Genomic DNA, 25,810 nt, shown 5'->3' with positions numbered 1-25,810 from the left:
CAAAGTGCTTCGGCGCGCTGTAACTTCCGTAGACAGCCTCTATTCAAAGCTAAAAAATAAACGCGATTTTGCGTGGGTGGATGGGAAAAAAGCGCGGGAGACGCGTCGACGAGCGAGAGAAGAAGAAAGCTGCGGAGGTAGCGGGAGGATGAAAAATGCCGGCTGGATGGAAAAACACGGCCAGACGAGACCGTTTCGTAACAGACTGGATAACCGTGTTTCGTATCGCGGGACGTTAATGTATTGAAATGCATGTACATTTGGGGACGACGGTGTCCGTGCGCCGGGATGCTGGGCGTCGAGCGACGCCGCTGAAAGCAAGAAAGCTCAGCCTGCCTCCTCCACTTCGGGGAATTATTCATTCCGCTGCTCTTGAATATTTTTCATAAATATTCCGCCCTTTCGCGATTGCGCGCCCACCGTGTCCACTTTTAATAACCTTTATGCAACGGCGTCAACTTTACTCGAGCGTTTCGACCTCGACTGTATACGAGTTTCATTCAAATATTTATGCATCGATCCCGGTTATTGAGAAAATTTTCATGGACAGACGTGAATGGTTTATTAAAAATTACTCTCCGCGAAAGTTTTTTCCATTAATTTTCTCGTTGAATTAAAATGAACAAACTGCATTACGTCGCGATTTTACGACTCGTATCTCTGAGGTGGGAAGCTGGTGGATGCTCGTCGATCAACGTGGCAATAAAACGAACGGGAATTACGTTTCGACTCGCGTTCGAGGTGTAAAATCGAACGACAGGTACGTTTGACGAGAGACCAAGTCTGTCTGCTGATTTTACAGATGTCGAGCCGCCATTTGTGACGTTCATCTGCTGGCAAGGTACGCTTTACAGCTTACGGATGGCCTTTTTTTTTTTAACGGAACTTTTTTCCCAGAAAGAAACACGTGAAACTATAACCCCTGTTTTCCTCGTTGATAGCTTGCTTGAAAATGCATGGAATTTTTCCTAACCAGCATATTCTAATCGGTCGTGACTATCGAATTTTTTTTTGATAAATTCGTGGATTAATGTTCGGTTGAATCTTTAAAGATAATTTCGATTCGAGTATAAATACCATTCGAGTGGAATGTGTTTTAGAGAGATTTGGTTGGAATTTATGTGGTTCGCCTTTCCAGCGTTGTCTGTTCCTGTTTCAGTAGTACAACCGCGAATACGGTCAGACGGTGTCTGATCTGCGCGAGTACTTTCTACTGAATTGCTCGTTCTTCGCTAAACATCGATTTCTAGCTTGTTTCCTGAATGTTGTACGCTTTCAACCGTTAATGGGAATTTCATTCATTTCTCGCATTCGTGTTTATTAATCCTTCCCTTTCGATGTGTTCATAATTCGTCAGAAATTACTTGTTAATTGCAAAATACATGCGCGTATCGTTAATCCGCACGTCGAAGTAATATAGAACCACTATGGAACACGGTAAATCCGTGACAGATCAAAACAAATTTTAGCTATCGACGTTCAGCTGTCGAATTACGCAAACCGCGACAGCAGGATTTCACGAACTTCGAATTAAAAATGATGGAATATTCGAAACGACTACTTTGTTTTTATTTCAAATGAAATTTGCTCAAGCCTAGGGCGGTGTACGCTTCTAGCTCTTTATTTGAAATCAAATGTATTTCGAAGAATTCAATGATTGAACGTCCTGCACATCAAATACAGCTTCCCAGCACTCCGGCGTCCCGCAATATCCGTCCTGCCGGTTCGGAACGTTCCCTTTAACGCGCATCAAACCGTCGTTCGCCAGCGTGCAACAACACTCGAATCAACCGGTATTTCCGAAGCTTACCGTGGGGTTCCACGCTTTCAGAACACCCCTTCCCTCCTTCCTGCCCGATGTCCCTTGATTTTCCGAGTAACGAAAAAAAAAGAAAAAAAAAATCATAGGGGGACAAGGAAAAAAGAAACGGTCCATCGACCCGTGCACCGTGCACGCGAGCACGACGGGACGAGCAACAGAAGCTCGGGAGGAAAAAAGCTGTTTCCCAGCGTTAGCTCCTGTCGGCCGACATTTTTACCTTTTGGCCGTGTTCCCGGCGTGCTTTCACGCTTATTGTTCTCCCCGCTCGTTCCTCGTCCGCCCTGTTATCGTCCTTACCTTCGTCTGCCTGTTTCCTTCCTTCCTTCCTTCCTTTCGCGGCACCACGTGCCACCGACTCGCGTCAGCTTTGCGGATTTCACGTTGTCTGTCCTCCTGCCAGCTTCAATTTTCATCCTACCCCGGTCAGGGGAAAAAATCAACCAACTTTTCTCTTTTACAACGCTCCACCAGAGACCTCTCTTGCCTGTTGCGAATATATTTTTCAACACAAAGTAAGCAACGAGAGGAAAAAAATAAAAATAAATAAAAATCGTACGCTGTATTGTAAAGAGCGGTTGAAATCGATCAGGTGATCTCTATTTTTACATAGAAATATTCGTTTCTATACATCGCTTTTGTTCCGTGGTTTCTTCTCTTCCGGTTCGTTCGTTCGTTTCCTTTGCACAGAGGGAACACCTTCATGAATATTCAAAGAGATGACCTCATCTTGCTTCGAAAAGCGACACGGTGGCTGCAGGATCGACCCGTGACGAGATTGTTGGTTGTGTATCGAACCTGTGCCTTCTCGATGAACACCGGCCGAGATTAGGTTTGACCTTCGCTCGAAAACCTCTCCGGAAGTTACCGTGCCGGAAAGTTTGCTCGGGAGACGGTGCTTCTGAGAGATCCGCCAATGGAATTGGCTTAACAAAATTCTGAGTTGGTAATGTTGGTTCGTATATTTTTCAGATTTTCTCTACTGTTTTGTGTTGGTAAAAATTGAAAGGCATTTTATCCTCGCTGAGTGTTTAATTCCGTTGATTGTTTAAAAATGAAAATAAAATATTTCTTCTCTTCGTCGTGGAAATATCCGGTGTTCTCGTTTCTCTTTCCACTTCGAACCGGAAAGATTCAAGCACGCCATCGATGGAGGATCCCGCTAGATCTGAAATCTGGGTTAAACAGGTGTCAGGATAAATTCATGACGATAACGTCAACGAGAAATTGCATTTCATTGCGGTCGTGTCGCGACTGCTCGTGTTATTATCATTTATCGATCGAATCATTGCTGTCATTGCTGTCGAACCGAAAAATTTCACACCGCAACCTCGACGTTTCGATCGAATCAAATGTAACAACGATTTCACGTGTTAATAAAAAATATTCTCTTAAAAATAATATACTTTGAATCTTGCAAAATTACGCACTCTGTTAATTACTTTCTGACGATAACAGACGCTAACGAATAGCACGCGTAATCGGTTTTGGTTCACATATTTCCCCATGGAAAGTCGCGAGTAACGAAGGGGAACCGGAAGTGATATTAAAATTCGCAGGACACTGAGTGGTCGCGTCGGTGCTTAACCGGAAGATGCACGGTGCGATGGTGGAATTACCATAATACGATTAGAGAGAGAGACGAATTCAGGCGAATGTGCACCCAATCAAGAGTCACCGTTTCACAGACCGAAAGTGGAAGAAAGAAAGTGAATGGTAACGTGTCTGGGACAAGAGAGAGGGTCGGAGCAATAAAATATCCCATGCTGGACGCAAAGAGCAGCCGTAAAATGCAGGATGTGCCGTGAACGGCACACGAGTTTAGTTTCTCCGTTTCTTTCTCTTCATTTTGCAACCCTCTTCCGATCCTCTGTTTCTATCCCTCTTCCCTCACGCGGGAAGCGATAGATCCCTAAAGTAAAGCACTCGGTGGATCGTGCGGGGTTTCGTTGAATTAAAAGTGCCCCTCGATAGTCAACAAACCTACAGGGAGGAATTCGTTCGGTTTTAGTTTCTCCATACTGATTTGCATTCGTTCGGTTTTACAGTCGCTCGATTCTCTTCGCTTGTAGTATTATCAACGAATTCCTCGACTCGGTCTCGATCGGATTAACGGGTAGAACAGCGGTTAAAACATTTCGCGGTTGCTGCTTTACGATCATATAAGTGATCCCATTTGTTATCGACATTTCAAATTATGAGGAATTTTTTTTTGCATGGAATTGATTCGTTTCACATTGGCTTGAAATTAACCCTTAAATTTAAGGGAGTGTCTCTTCGAAATTGTACTATAATATTTGGAATTTTTATATTGCAGGCGAGGTTTATTCTTTTTTATAATTGAATAGTAAATGATATGAAATCAGAGGAGAGGATATTCGATTTCAATACCAAGGTTTTCTCATTTGTGGATGCAAACTTGCCAGCAACCGCAACTGCCTCTATATCGGTTTTCGGTGGCCCGGATGCGAGAGTATCGTTCGATTCCACTATTTTTTTCACTGTTTCTCCTCTTTCCTTTCTGGTGTAACCATAGCGGCGAGTATTTGCGTTGCTGTTATCGGGAAACGCTGCTTTCCAAGGGATTTATTTCCCGGTATTGTTCGCTGGTGAGATAATCATGGTTTTTAGCGGAGAGATACTTGCAAAGCTCGATGATATTCAAAATGAACTTATTCTTCGTAAATCCTATTTCTCAACGAAGCCATCGTTATTTTTTATAGAATGAAGAATTTTTTCGTAAAAAGAATTACTTTCTACCCTATTTCGATTATTATAAACGCAAGAAATGAATCATTTCTTAAATCAAATTCGGGTACTACTTCCACGTTTCGTTGGAAATCCATCTTGTGTCTACTCGAAACGCAACCAGTTTTAAAATCAATCCATTGTAATGGAACTGGTCGATTTTCAGGTGCTCTCCGAAGGTTTTGAATCGGTCCGGCGTTAATAAAAAGCTGAATACTTGATACGCCGTCGAGTTTCATCGATAGCGTAGTAACGGGTTGCGGTGTATTGTGACGGCTCGCCATTATTCTTCGACGCGTGCCGGTCGGTGTTTTGCCCGATCCATTTTATACGGGGGAACATTTTTCAAATATGCAGGCAAGTGGAAAGCCGAGGAGGTACGAATAGATAAGTCGGTGGTAGACTTGAAAAATCGAGCGTTTCTTAAACGCTCGTTACACGGAACACCAGATATAGCCTGCTGGTTAAACGCGAACCATTCCCACGAGTTCCTTGAAGATTGATGGATTAATAATTGTGAGGGTTAGGCGAGAAAGGAGAATACAGAGGGTCTCGGTTTATTCGAACGTTTTTGATACCTTTATTACCGATGAATCGGAAATGTGATCCGAAAGACGGTTAATAACGAAAGAGGGTATTCCTTTCATTTGATTTATTATCGCGGCAATTGTGATAAATTCATGGAAATGAATGGATGCAAAATTACTCCCTTTTCTAAAGAACTCTAAACGAGTTTTATTATAAAATAACATTCTATAAAAACAATAGAATCTTTTCATGATTTATTAATAATACACCGTAGCTAAAACTGAAATAAATAAAATATCGTATGCAACAGATAAATGAATCCTTCCAAAGATAATAAAGTATGCTTCATAACAAATTGATAAGATCCTTCAACAAATCCCGTGCAACAAGCTCGCGACATCTTTCTGGAGTTTGACTACTGTTGTTCGAGCATCCAGGACTTTTATTTATATTTTAAGCATCCAGCTTTACGGAACAGTGCATTATTTGTTAAGCAAAAACGTCCGACGTTTCCTCCGGATCAGCTTGCTTCTCTAGCGTACGGGGGTTGAAGAGTTGCTATTCGATAAAAAGAGTTTCTCGGGGCTGTTTGAAGGGAGGAGCGAACCTGTCCAGTCGCTAGCAAAAATTTCAAATACAGCATCGGGATGCTGGCATGTTGGCGAAGAAGGATAAATAGAGGCCGTACGACAAAGAAGGTTCCCGCGATGCATGTCATCATCCCTGGGGACAGACGCTCTCCTTTTGATTCGCGTCCTGGTTACGACGCACAGTGGGGTATTTGCCTCTCAAACGCGGTAAAAAGTCATTTTTAGAAAATTATCTCTAAAGTCAAAAAGTACTATGAAAATAGTTAATTGAATATTTGGCCCACTATGTAGTATACTTGTTTTTCACATTTATTAATTTTCAACGTGGGTACAGAGGTTTAAAGAAGGCAACTCCGAAATTCTTAAAAACTACAACTATTATTTATGCTTTTAATTCTCACTCAATTTAATTAATCTATGATGGGTTTAAACGTGCCAGGTATGTATTTTAATTGTACCAAATTTCATTTTATTATCTTTAATATTTTTGGAATTATACCGTATTGAATATTTTCCATCTTTATTGTTTATTTGTTATTGTTCCATCTCTATTCTCTAAACATCACTCGGTTAATTTAATTAATTTTATTTACTGCGCTTATCCTGTATTCACTGACGTAACAGAATCTATTCATGGGGTATGAAATTTATCGACAATCGTGCGTCCAATATATTCTGAGAATTATTTTAAACCTTAACTTAAGTAGAGAATTTTAAATAATCTTCATAGAAATGTTTTCAACCCCCAGATCTGCTGAATAATTTTTATTAAAATTGACAATTCTAATTATTTATCGTTCCCTTCGAGTAATCAAGCTGATTACTGTCCAAACGGTATGCACCGATCGATGCTGCCATAATTAATCAAAGCGAATTTCTCGAAACAGAATAATGTGGAAAGCAAGCATCTCTACGAAGAGCATTAACATCGGCGGGGGGTGAGTTCGTTCACCCGGGAATTAATTAACGAGACGGTGCGCGATGTAATGAAGACTCGACGAAGAGAGCGGCGTAAATAGTGGTGCAATTAACGAAACGCTTATCTACGGTCCTGAGAAGACGAGCAGAAGGAGGAAAAGATAGAAGGGAGATGGTAAAACGTGCGTGCCTCTTTCATTCATCTTCACGAGCTACTTTCCTCGCTTTCCTCGCTTCTCTTAAACGCATCACGAGAGAACAAGCTCGTTTTCTTCGTTTCGAATTCAACTCCATCTCTGTCCGTTCTTCATCGTGCTTGGACTGCCATCACTTCGCGCAACGTTGCACCACCCTTCGACAAAACGAACCCCTGATTTTACGCGAAGATCGTAATCCATGCGTGTAACGAGCTTTCAGCTTCTCGGCTGGACGAGTTCGTATCGTGTTCTCGTTAACATAAAATTGTTGATTCTTCGTCATCTTTAGACGATGATGATCGAGAAAATAAATAATATTTTAAATAGGATATATTGGACATTAACATTTTCACTTAGAAACTTTCACATTTTTTTAAAAAGAATATACAGTGGGTGATCAAATTATTAGAGACACTCGCATAAATTGATGATTTTAAATAAATATCATTAATTCTTAAATGAGAGCCGAGTTAAACAGAGTTTTTTATTGATACTTATAAAATTATGATACGCAGTTGAAAAAAGTGAAAGTTCTTGACTGGCCTGGAAATTCTTCGGACCTCAACCCCATTGAAAATTTGTAGAAATATTTATTATTAGTAATAAATTAGTATAGGCTAGAAATAAAGCAATCAAAATGAATTGCTTAAAATGCATCGAATTGCAACAAAAGGCGGCGTTACGAAATACTAACATATATGTATAAATATAATCTTTTAAATGTATTTGTTTATTTTTATAAGTATTTGTTTGTAAAAACCTTAATATTGTGACTCTATTTCTACGCAAACAGGAAAAACCCATTTTTTATATCATGGCTCTAATAATTTGATCACCCACTGTAATTTCCAAAATATAATAACTTTTCAGGATACATTATTCGCAATGTAAGCAATTGTAAAATGCCATCTGAACACCAGCAAGACAAATCTAATTTGACACAGTAGAGAGAGTTCAATTATATTCATCTCTGAAAGTTTCAATTCAGCTTTCTCTGCTTCGAATAATGAGAAAACATCTCAAGTGTCTGTGCTGATTTGTCAAGGTATTAAAAAATGTTTAAGAGGATAAATATCACGGTAGAAAATGAACTGTCTGACGTATTGTACGCGATGTTTTTGCAACCCTCTTCGACAATCGTGTGTCGTGACGATTGCGGGGTTGGTTCTCTCGTAAAGTTCTTTCCTATTTGCTTTAGTGGTATGATTTAGGGTCCTGGTAATTCTTTCGAAACGCTTGGTAAAATTCTTTTTTTTTTTTTCACCGCGACAACGAAATTTATCGCGCTGTAACTTACGGGAAGTAATGCGCGTTAAAGACGCTCCCGGCAAGGAGAACGTTCGTACGGTTCGCGTTAATTTTCCTCGTTCTTTTTTTATTTCAGGGGTAGTTACCGTTCAAATTTATTATTGGATTACCGCATACTTTTTTAATGGTCCTTTCGTCTAATTTAATCGCCTCGAGACACGTTGGATCGATGTTCGAATTTCACCCCCCGTTATTTTTAATTTTATTTCATAACTTTCTGTCGTCGATGAATTTTTATTCATTATTACACCCTCGCGTACTTCTAAGTTTTAAACAACTTACTTTTCATCGATTACGAAACTCACAATAATTTCTTATCCATCAGCTTTCCGTACCAATTAAGTTTTAAGTATGTTGATTCTATCGTTCACCTAAAAGTCTCTCTTTATACCTCAAAGCAGAACGGGTTACCGTTATCGTGTCCTATAATTCTTTCTTGCATGCACGTGTACTCGAAGATAAGACCATTGTTTCACACGTACCGTTGTCGTTTCGCATAAAACTCAACTCAGTTTTCCCATTACTCATGATTAGTTAACTTTATACCAGCTTTATTCGCGCAGACATTTCCGAGGGTTCTTCGGCAAACCCTCGAATCTTATGCAACAAAGAATCCAGCCGACTCACCGAATTCTCCCACGGCGCTAAAAGAACAAAGTTCCTAATAATTGCGCGAAATTCCCAGGGGTAACAGTGCTGGTATAGCGGCTCGCGAAGCCAACAAACACGCTGCACCGATAAATCAACCCTCGCTTTATCGTTCTCGAATAACGCCCTTTCGGTTCCTCCTTCAGCCTCGGTGTCTTCTAGCCGCCCTTTGTTTCCCGCCCCTCCAGGGGTAGGGAATGAAGCTCGAAAGTTGCCGCCAATTTCACTCCCTCACCTTCTTCTCGAGAACGATGCACCGACGCTTGCATGCATACCGAGGATGCATCATGCAATGCACTTGGGACAAATTGTATTTTTAAAAGGATTAAAGATGAGAAAAAAATGTTTTAAAGAAAATTAAAATTACAACCATTAGTACGTAAAAAATTGTTAGGATTTTATTTTGAAGAAAGAATTATAATTATGCATTGATGCATAAAATTGCATATATTTAATTTAAGAATATGAACTTCATTCAGAACATTTTATTTTATTTTATAACACTTATGCTCGATTTCTAGCTCTTTCGAAGATAAAATTTATCCCACTCGACTGAGAGACACTGTCGACGCCGGTTCTCAAACCACCCTTACGCACTCGTAGCTTTCTTCAAGCCGGCGATCGAACGCCCCTTTCAGGGGTTGTTGCCAAGTTGTACGTCCTGGCCGCCACAACAATGCGGCCAAAAGTTGTCTGAACTCCTGTTTGGAATATCCTGGCCCGCGCTGTCCTCCCCTATGGATAAGAGGGTCGGTGGAAGGGCTTGGAAGAAGAAACGCTGAAGTTGGCCGCGATCGAACCACCCCGTTCCTGCGTTCGGTGACGGGGGAACACGACGTCGTAAATCGACAGGCAAACTTCCTTACTGGCTTGCAGCTCCACCTCCTTTTATCCCGAGCTCGGAAAACTGTGAAAGTTAAATTAATTAGAGGAATCTATCGCGGCCGCGTTCGGAAAACGGGTGTACGATGTTTTCGATGGCAAATTTGATCGATGCCCGGACCCTCTCGCTCGTGAAATTAATTTCGCTACCGACACCTTCAGGATATTAATAAGCAGCGGAATAATTCCAAGCTTTTTATATCGTGAACGATAAGGGGGATGAAGATGTTTTGAATCATAATGGATGTTAATTTTTTAATCGTATAGAAATTGTTTTAACGATCATGGTTATGCAAATTCGTCGCAAAGTCCGAAAGAAATTCCTGTCTTGCTCAAGTGAAAATGTAACACATAGCCAAGGATAAAACGGCGCTTTGGGAAGCATTTTCATAATAGCCGACCCGAATCACCTTTTACTTTTTACTTCTCGACGATGCTCTTCCGTGCATCGTTCCCTTATAATTTCTGCAAACGGATGTTGAATACGTGCAGAACGGAGGGCATCAGCCGGACGAAAGTGTCTCGATACAGCGGCCTCATTTACCTCGTCCGGGACAGGAAGGATGCATCGCGGCGAGACCGGAAGCGACCCTTTTTCAGTCGAAAAGCGGCGGTCCTTCTTACGTGCTTGGAAACCGGTGTAATGGGCAAAAAATTGTACTTCACGGCGGCGTTCTAATGAGATTTTGAATTATGTTGTAGTTACCACCCCCATCCCTCTTGATTCATCACCCATTTCCCCGTGCAACCCCTGCTGGTTCGTGCGGTTATATGCAACCAGATTACAGCCGACCCTATACGAGTTGCTTGAATTTGGACGAGGTTTTCCGCTACCCTACGATTGCCACGCGATTCTAAAATCGATCACGAAAGTGTTATAAAATTTTCTTAGAACGAATGAAAACTTTCGAATCTCAGTGTTTCGTATAATAGGTACATTGAATTTAATTTATATCCTTTTTTTCATTTTCAACAACGATTTCACGAAATACTAGTATCTCGATATAGGGTCGTGTTATAAATCCTGGTAGATTCTGGTAAAGCTCTTTCTCGGTCGAAGATCATCGAGGAAACGTCAGGCAGAATTCCCGCGATATCCACTGGCTCGAGACATCCCCCTCGATTCGTCTTTTCCGCATCTTTTTCCGACGCGCGTTACACAGCTCCAGTCGAAGATGGGCTGGAATCGAATTCGAAATTCCGGCTGACACGGGGAGAGAAAGCTGGTGAGGCCTGGTGACACGTGGGAAATCACGGTAACCAGTTCCATATATTCTTGCGGCAGCCCCGGTGATCGCTCGCAAATTTCCCGCTACCTTCTTCTTCGCGTGCATCGAGGTCGCGCGAACCGCGTCGATAAGATTTCTGGGTCGACGAAATTTCCCACGAGTAATCGAATCGTCGCCGATGCTGCACGAGGACGTGTTAACGATAATGGCCGTCGATAGTTCGCAGAATCGATGACGCGTTGCTATTTCCGCGGTGTCGTTTCGTTTATTAAAAATTGCATTCGCCGCTTTTCGCTTCGCGGATCCGGGGCTATGAGAAACCTGGCTAGAGGATTCGTGTAGGTAAACGTGGTACGCTTTTAATGCATTTCTCGACAACTTTCGCAAAGGCAAACTTAACGCGATCGAATGATTAAACGAGGAAGGAAATCATTTTCAAGTTTTTGCGATCGTATCTTCGATAATGATTGGTATAACGCGAGGTACCAGGTGTGGTAATTTTCACACTGGCCTAGGTGGAAGTTTTAAATACACCTTTGGTTTATTATAAATTAAGAAACTTTATATCGTATATATATATTTTTTTTTTATTTTATATTCGTATATACTAATGGGACTTGTCCCGTCTATTAAAATAAAACAAAATAAAAATATTTAAGAATTCTTAAAATTTTAACGATATATTATATTGTCTTTCAATTTAATTAGAATGCTTATAGATCATATTATATTACACGATTGAAAATTGTGTATGCTTTAAATATTCTATATCTAAACCACTCCAATTCAAATACCACTCTCTCGCTAACTAAAAACAAAAGCAAAAAGGTGAAAAACTTTTAACACGATTAAATCGATACGTGCCCAGTAGAAAATCCCGAATATCTTCGAAAGTAGTTCAAAAACTTCCCCATCGAATTCCGATACTCCTACAAACCCGACATGCGCGAAATTCTTCGAAAAGGGTGCTTTTATATTTTTTACTAGCCATTTTACGGATGAATAAAAGGAAACAGGCACCGTGTAGAGGGGGAGTGAAACGCGTGTACGCGTTTTGAGTGAATGGGGAGTGAAATTTTTCGCGGCGGAAATGAGGAATGTGTAAATGAAAATCGACATTCCTGGGTGCGAGACGGCATAAAAGTGGATAGGGTAATCTCGATGACATAGTGGAAATCAGGGTAGTCGTTTCCAATATATATTGCCGTGAAACTCCCTCCAGCGAACGGTGATCACTCACACATTCCTGAAAATCCTTTCCACAAGGCATATGGGTCATGCGAGTCGCGTTGGATTCTGGGTCGTCGGAATTTCCTACGAGCAATCGAATAGACGCCTCGCGGCCAAACGTGACACGATAATGGACCGTCGAAGACGCTCGAAAATTCCGGGCCGAATCGCTGAGTGCATCGATAACGTTACTGATGTCGTCAGATGTCCAAAGGCGATGGACGATTACACACTATATCCGTAATTCATTTCTGCAAACTCTGCGATGTTTCTTTGAAATATTGAAAACAAGCTTGTTTTTGAATTACTGAAACTACTGTTGCTGTTAAGAAAAAATTATTCTATCGTCTGGGGTAGAAATCCTTTTAGGTCGAGCGTGAAAATGGAAAACTGCTTTCAAGGTGGATTTTCTAGGGAAGAATGATTATTAGAGTGTTGTTTGCGAAATTGTTTTCCGGGGAAGCAAGGAAACTGCTGTATTGCCTCATTTGGGAAAATGAGAGGAATAACTCGAGAGGAGCTCTGTTTGTAAGAAATAAGGTGGAAGTTTCGTGAATCAAAAATGTGTAGAAAATAGAAATTTATTTCATTCCATCTTATTTTTGTGAAGAATTATCAGAAAAAATATTGCTCGTTAAGGTACTAAATACCTCGTGGTATTCACAGATGCGCGTACGACAACTCGTACAGGTACATTTTCCCAAATACAAATATAAGGAAGCTTACAAACAAAGTTCTCGCAATCTGCAGCTGCATACACTCATCCTGAAATGACAATTACCGCATGCAGACACCACGAAAGCGGTGGAATGTCTGAAGCGAGGGGTTGGAAACCGCGTGGCTGGTTGCAGAAAGGGGTGGGACGGCGAGATATCGAGGAAGTCTTGAAGCAGCCCGAGCCAGCCAGTTGGTGATTAGGCAGCATCGCGGCGCATCCGCATTTCCATGCACATTGTCGCGGCCTGTGGGCGGGAAATTTGGCCGCAGTTGGCACTACTTGCTCTTATATACAAGCCGTAGCCAAGTGGGCTGAGAATTTAAGACCGAATAAAGTTGCTAACCCGAAAGGGTTCTCGACCGTGGATAGAAGAGCCGTTGCGTTTCGCGTTCGTGCATACGATAACAGACGTTGTTCGCTCGTCTAGTCACTGCTTCAATGGGGTGCAATTTTTGGCCCCCGCTGTTGGCCGTCTTCGCCGCAAATAATTTTCGAAAATCGCTGCACCGCCTCCTCTCGAACCGTACCGTCGCGTCGTGGGAAATCGCGATACTCGAGTACCGTCCCCACGGCCAAATGCTACACCATCCGCATGCAAAACCGCGAATATCGATGCCATGAATTTTCAGCGATCCTCTACGAAGATCATTTACCCCGACGCGTAAATTTTCAATGAGAGATCCTGCCTGGTGGCTGGCCTGAAATTGCCGCTCCGTTGTGTAGCCAACGCCTCTCTGCTTTGCACTCTGATAATAGTAAGGAAAAGAATGTTTTTTAAAAGAGAAATTAATGGAGTTTTAAATATCTAACAAGGGACATTACCCAATCGATTTTGATGCCCTTTGAGTATGATATAGAACTTAAAAAAATATTTTGACACGTATTTTTCTTCATCGGCAATCGTTCATGCTGAAGGGGTGAAAAAAATGACAAAAATAGATTATTTTTCAATATACTTTTTAAACAAATAAATTTATCAAAAAGGTGGCTACATAGAAAAATTTGCTGTTCAAAAACATACAAATTCCATTTTGAATTTTTCGCCTACACCTAATAGTTCCTGAGATATTCAAGAAAATATGTTTTGCAACTCCAATTTTGAGGGCTATTTTTACCCCTTCAGCATGGACGATTGCCGATAAAAAAAATACGTGTTAAATATTTTTTTGAGTTCTATATCATACTCAAAGGGCATCAAAATCGGGGTGTGTCGATTGGGTAATATTCCTTGTAAGCGTAACATAGTATTGTACGAATTCTGAACTTTTCCCCGGTTACTATGAAACTCGCGTCGCAATAGGATGCAAGTTTAAAGAATTATGAACTTAAAAGAGCATAATACACCGCGATCCAAGCATTTCTGCTTTTGAAAGAAAAAAAAGAGGGAACACCACACGCATTGAAAATATCGTGTCTGACAGGGGAGCAAAGTTTCTGCGTCGCGTTTGAGCCTCGGCTGAATCGCAGACAATGGTAGTTGAATAATAGAACGCGACGAGAAGGTACGTAAAACGCGTATCGACCGATGGGAAAGGGTCTCGTGGAAAGAGTCTTACGGCCTCGAAAAAGCGAAACGCCGCGAGCAACGAACGGGATTCGAACATCCAATTTCAACGTTTCCGAACGCGATCGCTCGATTATTTTCGTCTTGTTTCGTCTCGTGCTTCTTGTTAACGCGAGAGGTGCTCGGTGCCGAAAGCGGGTGCTTTCGAGGCTCTGTTGACTGGTGAAAAAGCAGGAAATAACAGGTCAGAACACCCTCACGCGACCACCTTTTACAATTCCCTCGCGGTTACGTCGACGCGCGCGTTTAAGAAATCATCCTCCTTCGTTGTTGAATTATTGCGAGCTTGGCCTGTTGCTTCTCTCGTGTTCCAAAGCTGCGAGCTGTAACTATGAAACGTTTCGTTTTTGCTTAAACGCGTCGCTGGAATTAATATTCGATGCATTTATTATGTATTTAATTATTTATTTATTATAGACGCATTCGATCCGTAATGTATTAATTCAATCGCTGAGCAACTGGTTTGTGCTAGTAGTATATGTCGGCGGATGGTCAGGCAAGTAGTACAAATCCGTGAAAACCGTCAGTAGTCAGACTGGCAGCTTTTAATACGAAACGTCCATGATCAAACAAGTAATAAATCAGTCAGTCAGAGGTCAGGCAAAGAGAATGTAGTCAAGAAAGTAAAATAGAAGCTGTATTTGATCTGGGAAATTCAGTGACTATGTATAATACTGATATTGGACTTCTGCCCTTAGGGAAAGCTAGTAAACAGTATTTATAGTAAGAGTCAAAAGTAGGTAGACGCTGTTCAAAATAGAATACCTCGGTTAAAATTGGACTAAATAACTTCAGGTTTTTTGAAAAGTTATAAAAATTAATTCATTAAAATATGTAAATATGTTAGTTGAAAAATTACCATTCATTATTTTTCTTTACGATTTCAACAAATTGTAATTTTTTAAAACGATAAAAATACATATTTTAGTAAATTAATTTTTATAGCTTCTCAAAAAACCTCAAGTTATTTAGTTCAATTTTAACCGAGGAATTCTATTTTGAACAATGTCTACTCATTTTTGATTCTCACTGTATATCTGAACAAATGAACGCAGACATTTTTTTGTTTCTTTCTATCTTGTCTCCATCAAAATAAAATGAAATAAAATTTGTTGAAAATTTCACGCAACACGTATAGATGAAATAACATTTCTCGATACTTTGAATTCGGTATGTTAGTGTCAGCTTCTGCAAATCCGTACTCGAATGAATTTTCTCTTCGTATTCCAAAGATTTTTGTTCTTTGCATTCCAACATCTTGCAGAAGACTGTTCGACCTTTTTCCCCGTGTTTCTTTTATTCCACTCGGTGTCCTCTTTTCTTGGATGTTTTCTACTGTGTTTTGCCGTTCTCATATAAGAAAGTTCGACCGGTGCGGAATACTTTTCTTAAGTGTTCCGTATCTTTTCTCCGTATTATTCCATAGTATTGGATTCTCTAGCGTTGCCCGCGCAGTGCACCTTCCGTCAACCTTTACCCTTTCCATAGAAATTCGATTGTCGAGTGGGAATTGCAAACAAATAGAGTCACGCGAGTTCTGCTCGTAGAATCTTAACAGCTCCAATTTGTTCGCCCCTTTAGAACACGATTCGTCCGTTTCTCGAGCCGTTCGTTCCCTCGGCAAATATGCGAGGAGTCAGCGAGAAACGGAAATAACGCGGGGGCAAACAAGTTCCGGTCCCTTTCTCGAAGATGAATCCCAACGGCTGCTGTTTCCGTGTGTCTGATTTTATTATTCATCGATTTCAGACGCGGCTGCGACCAGGCCGATATCCTCCCCCGGGGCTATTTAGCCGCGCGGCTCGCAACCAGGGGATGAAGGTCGACGATACCATCCCTCCACGCGCACACAGCGAACAGGTGAGTTTAATATCTTCGTGTAGCAAAGGGTGGATAGGCGACGCGACGAGAAAGAGGAAGGAAGCCAAGATTATTGCTTCAATATTGCTCCGGTGTCAGACGTCGCAGGGAAGTCTGCGTGTCCCTACCCTGCTCGATCTCACCCTTATTCCCGGCCGTGTCCTGGCCACTGCAGGAACATAGAAACCTGCGCTGGAGTAGCGATGGTAACTTCATGGGACAAGTTTTCAAACAATTTTGGAAAGTTTCAAAATAGTAGAAAACTCGTGGGGAACTTCAAGTTTTAACCTTTCTGCATTTTACCAAATTCGAGAAGGTTTATGAACTTTCTTCGTAGTTCATTTTATTGCTTGCTTCGAGTAACGTTTTAATGACCGAGTTATAATAATTTCCATCGAGGGAAATGATTTCTTGCAAGGTCCAATTATTACAACTTGGTAATTATAGGATATGGGACATAATAGGGTTAAAATGAAGGTTGTCTTTTTAAAGTGTACTGCAGGAAAGCTATGAATTTATTGCAAAGACGCCTCTAGCCATCGCTATCCACTAAAACCCTCTGATTCACTTGCGACCGTGTGTACGAGAGTTGCGCCGTTATTAAACCATCTCTTACCGGTTATATCGTCCCCCATGAGCTCTTTCGTTCGCCTCGCCTCCCTTACGAGCTTCTAACCCCTCGGTCCGAATCGAGAGTCACTATTCGAGTGCCTCGGCCAGAACACCCTCGTATTTTGTAAGGGTTCTGGAAGCTGGTGCGAGCAACCGGCTTGCGGAAGTCAGCTACTGACTGAAGGATTACTGGAACCTCGCTGAGAATTGCTGTTCGTGCTGAGACGTGCTGTTCGTGTTCGAGAAACCCTCGAGCGGGTTACCCGTGTACACTCTACGCGTTCTAAGCTTTTTAATACTATTTGTTTCTTCAAAGAAACTGAAGATTCATATGTGTTTGTACTCTTCATAACTTTGATACTTTGGGTTTGTAAGCGGAGGGCCTCTAATTCCCAGACTCCTAATTATCCTTGTTAGAAACGCTTCCCTTAGAAAGTGATTAGGCTAATGTTGTGGTCAGAAGTGTTAGAACCTCGGTGTAAATAGATCTCTTCAGCTTTGCTACTTGTAATACGCTGTGTTCTATTCGTTAATTATTGTGGGCCTCTCTTTCCTGTGATAGCCGCAAGGTGTCGCGCGAGTAACTCCATCCTTTCTCGCAAGTGCTCCACCACGGACCTTGTCGTAATACATTAAAGCTTAATGAATTCGTCTTGAGAAGCACTATTACATGATCTGAAAGAAAGTATATGATCCCATTTAAAAAACAAAACTTGACCATCATATCTCTTAAACTAATAATGTAATAGATTTTTCACTTCGGCCAAAACATAGGCTCCCTTTTCCCATGCAATTTCCATATCAATAATTTTTTGTATCATTAATAGTTACGGAATAACGGAATTATAACACTTCAGCTGGGACACCCTCGGGCAGGGACCGTCCACGTCAGCTCCACTTACGTGTTCTAATGGACGGTTCCCGAGTCGAAACACCATAATTTTTCACACCGGCATCCTACAATACTAATACTACTTTTTGAAAAATAAATAGTATACATAATACCAAGAATATTTCAAAATAAAGCGTCTTTCCAAATTCAAATGTTGAATCGCAAGGGATGGACACGATGGATGGGTTTGATGGATCCGATTAATCATGTACACCCGGTGAAAGTCGTACGAGACTCGCACGCGGAAGATTACGAGGACAAAGATGCAAGATGTCTTCAATATGCACCGAACGGTCTAGAGTGCTCCTAAATATGAAGCATTTTCGCGCTGGAACGCGACGTACCACGGCAAGCAGTCACTTTGTTCCGTACCATCAAGCAAATGAGATTGCTGACGGCAATGGGATCTTCGGGCGAAACGACGAAATAGAAGTTTGCAGTATCCGTAGGAGGAAGCTCTTCAATCTGTCTGAAAATTAATTCTGTCTCCCTACGTAATGACATTTTTAAAGCTGTCTGGTGTTGATGTCTTAAAGAAATGCTTCTGAAATTATTTCTGGAAAAACAGTAAGACTAACCCCTTCGGTTACGGGAATATTCGATCAAGAAATCTTTCGACTTTCAATTAAAATGATTTCGAACCCGTCCAAACGACGGAATTGAGCAATTTCTTATTTGAAATTATAGAAATTATTGAAGAACTTTCACGGGAATGTATGCTGACTTCTATCGGGACTAACCGAGCAATCGTCTTTCAAGCTTGAAAATCCCTTTTCTATCCCAAAGAAGCTTCGAAAGCAGCGTGAATCACGGGATCCACGAGACGGGAACAAAAATATTGACCGTGGCAGTGGATGAATTAGCGGTGCTCGACGAGAACCAACAACCCCCGAATGGTCGAAAGTCGCTGAGCATCGAACTCTGTTTGCTCTGGACCAGCCTCTCCATTCTGGTACAAAGAAAATTCCTGCAAAAAGACCGCGCTCGATTGGTGCTCCGCTCTCTTTTCGAATCGTTCCAATCGGCATCGTGATCCGCGACGGGGGTTGGAGGGGGGGTTACAGAGGAGTGGATCAATCGTGGTTGCGGAAGTGCGTTGATTTAGCAATCAGAGGAATGAGAATGGGGCGAATAGCGGCGATGGTGGGGGGAGGGGTTGCGATGGGTGGGTGGCAGAGGGCCAGTGTAAACGCGAATGGAAAGATGAACAAGCGACACGAAAGGGAGGAACGAAGTGTACACAGAGTGTAGCAGGATGGTGGAGAGTGGAGAAAGAGGGAAAAAGGGACCGTGTGCCTCTAGTAATTACGCTCGGTACAGCGGAATCATTTGTTTGCGCATTGTTGCCGCAAAGCATTGTTGCGCAGCGAAACGTTCCACCACCATCGGCCGTCATCCCCCCACCCCACCGAGAGGGTTCGTTTCCATTCCCTTGGCTGCTTGTTCGACTGCTCGGATCTCGTACGGGGTTCAAACGCATTGTACCATTGCCGGCCGCCTTCCAGCATCGCGAACACGTGTATCATACATGAATGTGTACTTATGCACGTTTGTACGCGTGTGCGAAGGTAGCTGCACTAGCGCGGTCAAGTTTGTAGAATGTTCGGTCTGGTTAGCGTAGCAACTTTGGCTATCCGTGAGCTAACCCGAAATTCGTTGCTTCTATCCGATGACAAATTAACCGGACTGAGCCGAGTCTAACTAGTCGGCTAACTAGCTCCAACTACATCGGTGAAACGAAAAATACGACGAATCAGAGGGTCGACGGTCGATCCGATGCGCCATACGAAAGTTAAAGCGTGTTCTTTTAATTAGAAAATGTGGGTCATACATCGAGCGATCGAGTCACCTAAATTTAAATATTGTATCTACTCTTAAACTAAATCTTGTCACTTCGACTGATAATTTTGCCTGCCGAAGGATCAGATAAATAATTACTGTTAATTTAAATTTTGATAGCGATTCAGGAGTTAATCCAATTATTTCTAAATCTCTAGCACTGATTTGCATTTTAGCCAATTGCAGTATTTAATATTTCAAATGGAAAAGCACAATTTTTTTCCCTTAAATTTCAGTTGACCTTTCAGACGAATGCGTCCAATTCTGGCTACACAAATTGCGCGGATACTCAAAGGTTAATCGTTTGGAATATTTTAACGAGAAGCGTGAAAATTTTATTAGAGCTTTGTGAGGGTATCTTTCGCACCTTGTCCACCATAAATGCTCTTTTCACCCCTTTGAGTGTGTTTATGTTATACCTTAGTCGACCTTCTATATTACAAACGTTCAAACAAAACATATTCACGCAATAGAATCTCTGTGAATCATTACCAAAGTCGGTTAATTTACTCATTTAAATCAAAGGCTAATTTCTACAGGCGCCATTCGTCATACGTTAAAGTTCTCTTGTTAACGCGAAAAAATTCAGTGATCTTTGGTATTAAATTGAATTATCAAAAAAGCATTAGGGATGGAAAAATTATTTTGATAAAAATGAACCAGGTTCCCGTTTGGTAGACGAAAAAGTCCACACGCTCGACGAGAGCGGACTCCTCTTCATCATCGGCTTCTTTCAGCTGGTGGGATCGAGTGCCCTCGAGGCAAAGTCAGTTCGATAGTTTGCACCCCTTTGCGGCACATATTTGACGAACTTCATTCGTGAATTTTTGCCCTATCCCCGAAAGAGCCTGGAGCGGTGCTCTTTGCCGACTGCATTCGTTTGTCCACTATCGTAAATATTGAATATCCATTACGAAATATTGCACCGATATCGAATATTCGGCATATGATCGATACACGGGGCGAGTAGGGCAGTCGTTTGCCCAGGGACGCCCGTTTCCGGGGAAAATTGCTTCGCCGGCTTTGGCTAACATCTTCGATAATTAATTCGACCATCGCGAGTCGAACTCGACGTAGAAATAATGGGAAGAGAGAGACGTACGATTGAGCCAATCGTCGTCTATATCTTCAAATATAAGTCGGCATAATTCCTAAGTAAAAACTGCTTCTTTTATATTTTTTATCATAACTTCGGAATGTTTAACCTTTATTCATTTTATTAGACTGTCAAAAAATCTTCGATTCTGTCGTCCAAGTATTCTGCAATTTACTCGGAGGAAATCGATTCCACCGATTTCGAAATTAAATTTGCAGATCAGCGGGGAACACGAAACCTTTCATCCTTTGTAATTTGTACAGCTGTCGATTTTCGGATCAAACATTGCCGCGATTCTCCTCGAACTTTTCAACTGAATTGTAGATTCTAACTTAAACGAAGTTCATCCAGGCGGCGAACGAATTCCGTGAAGTTTTGTTCGTTTAATTTCTCCTCCCGGGGAATCGGTCCAGAATGGTACTCATTATACTTTTCTTCTAATGCTTAAGAGTACATTGTCTTCTCCTCTTGTTCGATCCGATTTTTCTTTCACTTTTGTGAATCTTTTGTTCGCAACGATTCCGGCGTTCATTGAAAGTAAAAATTCACCTACAAAAATTGTTTGTCGTTTAAAATAAATAGGGAATTAAATGGAAGCGAATGCAGAGTTTCGTTTCAGCAAAGGTTCTCGTGAAATTTTTTAATCAAATCAAATTTTTTAAGTTCGATACTATTTAACGATTAAATAAGTTTTATTATAACTTTATTAGAAATATAAATTATTTTACGCTTTTTAACGCACCTCGAAGTCGGTTGTATTTTCTGTTAAAAATTATTTCTCGAAAATCACTGTTGAAATCGAACGCTGGGAGCGTTGAAATAGCCTCGAGATCTTTTCCACGATCTAAGTACCCCGTTACAGTAGCGGAAGGACGTTTAATCTCCACGGCTCAAGCGTTTCAACGTTTCCTACTGGCGGAGAAGAAGCGTTCCTCGAGAGGATTCGAGGATTCTTCGCCTGCGATCCCCGTGATTTTCTTCTTCGACCTCGCGACATAACGCTTCATCCCTCTCGAATGGGCGCAAGACGCCTGGTGGGTGCAGTCGCTAACCCACTCAGGTCAGCTTTTTCGTCCCTATATCAACATTTCTTACGCCGACAAGGAATCAAGTGTTGGGTCTTGGCAAGCCCCGATGAGTGAACAGTTTATCCATACCCAGCGCCATTTGGGGGGTGGATTTATTTTTAGCGCAATTTGCGCCCTTTAACACCGCCGGTATAAGCTGAGGCTTAAACCCCACAAGGCCCACTTTCGACAATAACGCTTCATCCCTCTCAATCATTACTTTCGTTGCTCTTTACCTTTTAATTACATTTTCAGAAATATAACAAAAGTAAAACATGGTTGATTTTCCTCCAAGCAGCAGCTTCTATCAATTCTATCCGAGCTTTCTTGAATTAAAATCAATCGTGTTCAGTGATTCTTTTATTTGCGACTAATTGCACGTTCGTAAGAAGGAGGAAAGTCGACGGACAGGGATGGAATTTTCAAAAGGTGACTGGAAAAACAAGGAGACGTAGGAAGTGGGATAAGCTCATCGACATTCGCGCGTTGAACGAGACGTTCGATTCGAACGATAAAAAGTGAGCGACACGGGAAAAACGGGAATCCGTGGAGACTGTCTGATTCGAAATTAGAATGAAAGACAGAGGTTTGGCCGTGGTCACGTCCTCGACGAGGATTTCTTCTGCTCGTTCTGGAATCTAATGAGCTATCGACTTTGTTTGTCGCCGCGCGAACTCGTGCATGAACGAAGAGTTTCGTGAAAGAACAGCGGACAAGATTGTTCTTCCAGAATCTGGAATCGCTTTTCTCGACTTTCAAATTGCTTGTCAGTCGTCCGTGATTCTTTGCCGCATTTCTATCTCGAGAATAGGCATTGAAAAGAATTAGAATTTTTCTTTTTTTATTATTTACTTCTAACAGTAGGCAACGTTGTATTCTTTAATACTCCCTTTGCCCCATAATAATGGTAGCAAATGAATATTTAAACGAAAATTATTGGCGAATGTCATTTGTTTTCACACATCTTTCAATTTTTAGATTAACCTAATTATTACGAATTATAATTATTTTTCTAATTTCATCCGCTGATCGAAATCGATTGTTTTATTTCAATTGAATATCAACCTATTGTAAAAGTAAGATGAAAAAAAGAGAGTTTTCAAGCAAAGATCGAATTGCGATTGTCCAGTTCTTGTTAGTTTTTGATCCAGATTTTAAGCTCACGCAAATAGGGAAAGCAAAGCTTCGCAGCCAAGGGATCCTACCTGCAAGTTTAAAATGCAGTAACGAAATTATTGAAAAATCCAGAAACTATCTGAACACTCAAAATAAAAATTAGGACTAATATTTTTAATTTATTGTTTAATTTAATCTAGTTTTTTGATAATAAATGTTGCGTTCTATATTTATTTTCTTTTGCTACTATTATAGGACAAATTAAATTCATCAACTGCTACTATTATTATGGAACAGAGGGAGTAATATTTAGGCTATGAGAATCTGAATTTGAATTAAGTTTGCAAGTGTCTCGTTTTAAGAGTATTAACAAGTCGTAAGAGTTAATTAGCAAGTTTGTTCCCTTTCAACGACCATTTTCAATCTGCCATAAAATTAACCTTCGCGAGCGCAATTATGTTTCCCATCGACGCGACGAACCGAATTTCGATAAATAGCTCGTTCTCGATAATCGTCGCCTCGTCGCGACACGAACGGCGTCGCTTTAAAGAGAGCATTAAAAGGAAACGAAGAATAGAATGGCGAAGGATTCAGAGTTTCTTTTTTCGCGAACCTTTCGAATTAATCGCGAGACATCTCGAATGTCTTTCTTACGAGGCATCTTTTCTCGTTACCGGGAAGAACGTCTTCGTCGTGACGTTACAAATGGTAAGGTTTTTAAAGCGTCTCGCGACAGACGATTTAACGCACGCTGAAGAATCCTCGGTTTATTTAAAACGATCGCTATTCTTCAACCTGTACCTCGACGTTCCGCGGTTATTATTCTGACGGTCCTTGATCGAAGTATTTTAATTATCTTGACGGGACAATTAGGAAATTCGAAACTTTATTAAAGTTACGCTAGCGATTGAAAATGATAATAAAAGGCGTTAGATTAATAAATCAGTCAATTATTTTTTCCCTAAAGATTTTATTCATGATAGATTTTTGCATATTTCCTAAATTAACTTCTGTATTTATAGTTTTATTTTACAACATTCATGGTTTCTTATTCGTGTCAACCATTAATTAGACGCAGCATCAACTGCAATTCACACTCGAATCGTTTGAGAACGATGAATCCAGTGTTCGAAGCGGCGAGATCGATATCCGTTTTCATTAAAGAAACACAAGGAGCCGGAAGTGGCCGCGCGTTCCATTCAAGCACTCGCACCTGTAGCGCGTCGGTGCAAAGTGCTGCAAGCACGAGCTAAAAAAAAAAAAAAAGAAAGAAGAGCGCCTCGTGAAAGTTTAACGTCGTCGCGGTGAAACGGCGCGGGAAAGAAATAATTAAATGCAAGAGAATCGTAGGACGACGGCGAGTAATTGGGCGGAACAGCGAGTAAAATCGAATTCCCGATTCGTACAATGGGGAATTGAAATTTTTACCGAGTCGAAGAAAGAGGCTACGGTCGACACCTGTTATAGAATCGGAAACGATGATCGCCGCACGAATTTTCCACGACTTCGGGTCAATTATCGGGCAAGTTTCCCATGGCTTTCGGAACAGCCGGTTCTGCCTCATTTCCGGTCCTCGCTTGCTCTTGAAATCGATCCTTATCCAACCATCTCGCGACGCGAGAACAATGTTACCGGAAGCAGATGAATCTCGATTCCAACAGCTAGTTCGCCCCGAGCCGATTTCTTCATCTTGATCCAGAAACCAGCAATCGAGAATTCAAACAGTCGTACTCCACGTCTTTTCATCCTTTTCTCTTCATCCTCGACGCTATTTTCCCTCCTGTTGATCTCGCTGTTTCTTTTGTCCCTACTTTTTTTCTGGTTCCTCCAGAAGGACGATTCGTCTCTTCGTTCCCTGAAAATTTTACAATTACACTAAACAGGAGAAATTTTTATTAAGGATGTTCCTCTCTCGGTCATAAACTAATAATCTACTCCAAACTTGTTTTCCTTAAAAATGGGATCATAAACCTGGCTCTACTTAACACTCTCAACATAACTCCTTATACTCGAAATGGCTGCAATGTATCTTAACATCCTTTCCGTTGTTACGAACGTAAATTTAACCTCTTTGAAGATGAGCTTGATTCTTTTTAACCCATTTCTTGCCAGAAATAAAAATTGTGAAAAAATATGGTATTTTATCATTAATTTCGCTTTAAAATAATTGAAATAACATTATAAATATTAAAAACTAGCAGTATGTGTTGTCATTTGCACCACACATAATGTTGCGCTGGCGCAACGTTGGGAGTTTCCTGGTGAAAAAATAAAAAACTTTTATTTTTTTGATCACATGTACAACATTGTTGATAATATGAAAAACCTGACCAAAGTTGATGGCACCACTCATGAAATTTGGAAAACACCCTGTGCGAAGGTGAACCTGACATTTCTTGCATATGTACATCGCCACTAATTCATTTTTTTTCACGAAGTGTTCGACTAATTCGACAGAAAGCTTGTGAATGCCTTTTAACACATGCATGATGACTTTTGTATAATAAGTTCATTTTGACTGCATTTTGTGAAGTTAAACTTCTTCCCAACACTGGGAAGAAATGGGAAGAAATAACAACCCTTAGTACCGTGCGTCGCCGACCTTCCGGACGAATCCTTGGTATCTATAAGGAGGCACGGTTTTAGGAAAAAATGTTTAAATTCTATGCATCTAATGGTACCGAAGTCCAAAAATCTATGTTCCACTCGAGACAGGGGTAGTTAATAGGAGTTGGATGGAAGGATCAGAGTTTATAACGAACGAGCGAAGTGGGTCGCAGTATTTCGCTACGTTACGTCGCATTACGCGACATAATTTCCGTCTATACAGTGTAATATAACACAGGGAGCGGGTCACACGGTCCAATTACTCGGCCCGTCTGCGCGACTTCTGATTGCGCGCGTATTTCATCGCGTTTCACGCGGAGGCGAGCGGAACCGCGACGCGGG

At 41.2% G+C, this 25,810-nt stretch overlaps 1 protein-coding gene across 2 annotated transcripts in view; it reads left to right on the top strand.

Moving 5' to 3' along the window:
* The window catches only part of sfl (N-deacetylase and N-sulfotransferase sfl), a 241,618-nt gene that overhangs the window by 61,413 nt on the left and 154,395 nt on the right, over window positions 1-25,810 (top strand). For both annotated transcript variants that reach the window (XM_034327844.2, XM_034327843.2), the window contains exon 3: window positions 16,129-16,239. The gene's annotated coding sequence lies outside the window, so the exon portion shown is untranslated. The remainder of the gene's footprint in view (window positions 1-16,128; window positions 16,240-25,810) is intronic.

The sequence above is a fragment of the Osmia lignaria genome, chromosome 2 (assembly GCF_051020975.1).
Source record: "Osmia lignaria lignaria isolate PbOS001 chromosome 2, iyOsmLign1, whole genome shotgun sequence".
Taxonomy (NCBI): domain Eukaryota; kingdom Metazoa; phylum Arthropoda; class Insecta; order Hymenoptera; family Megachilidae; genus Osmia; species Osmia lignaria.
This window is presented reverse-complemented; position numbering and strand designations above follow the sequence as displayed.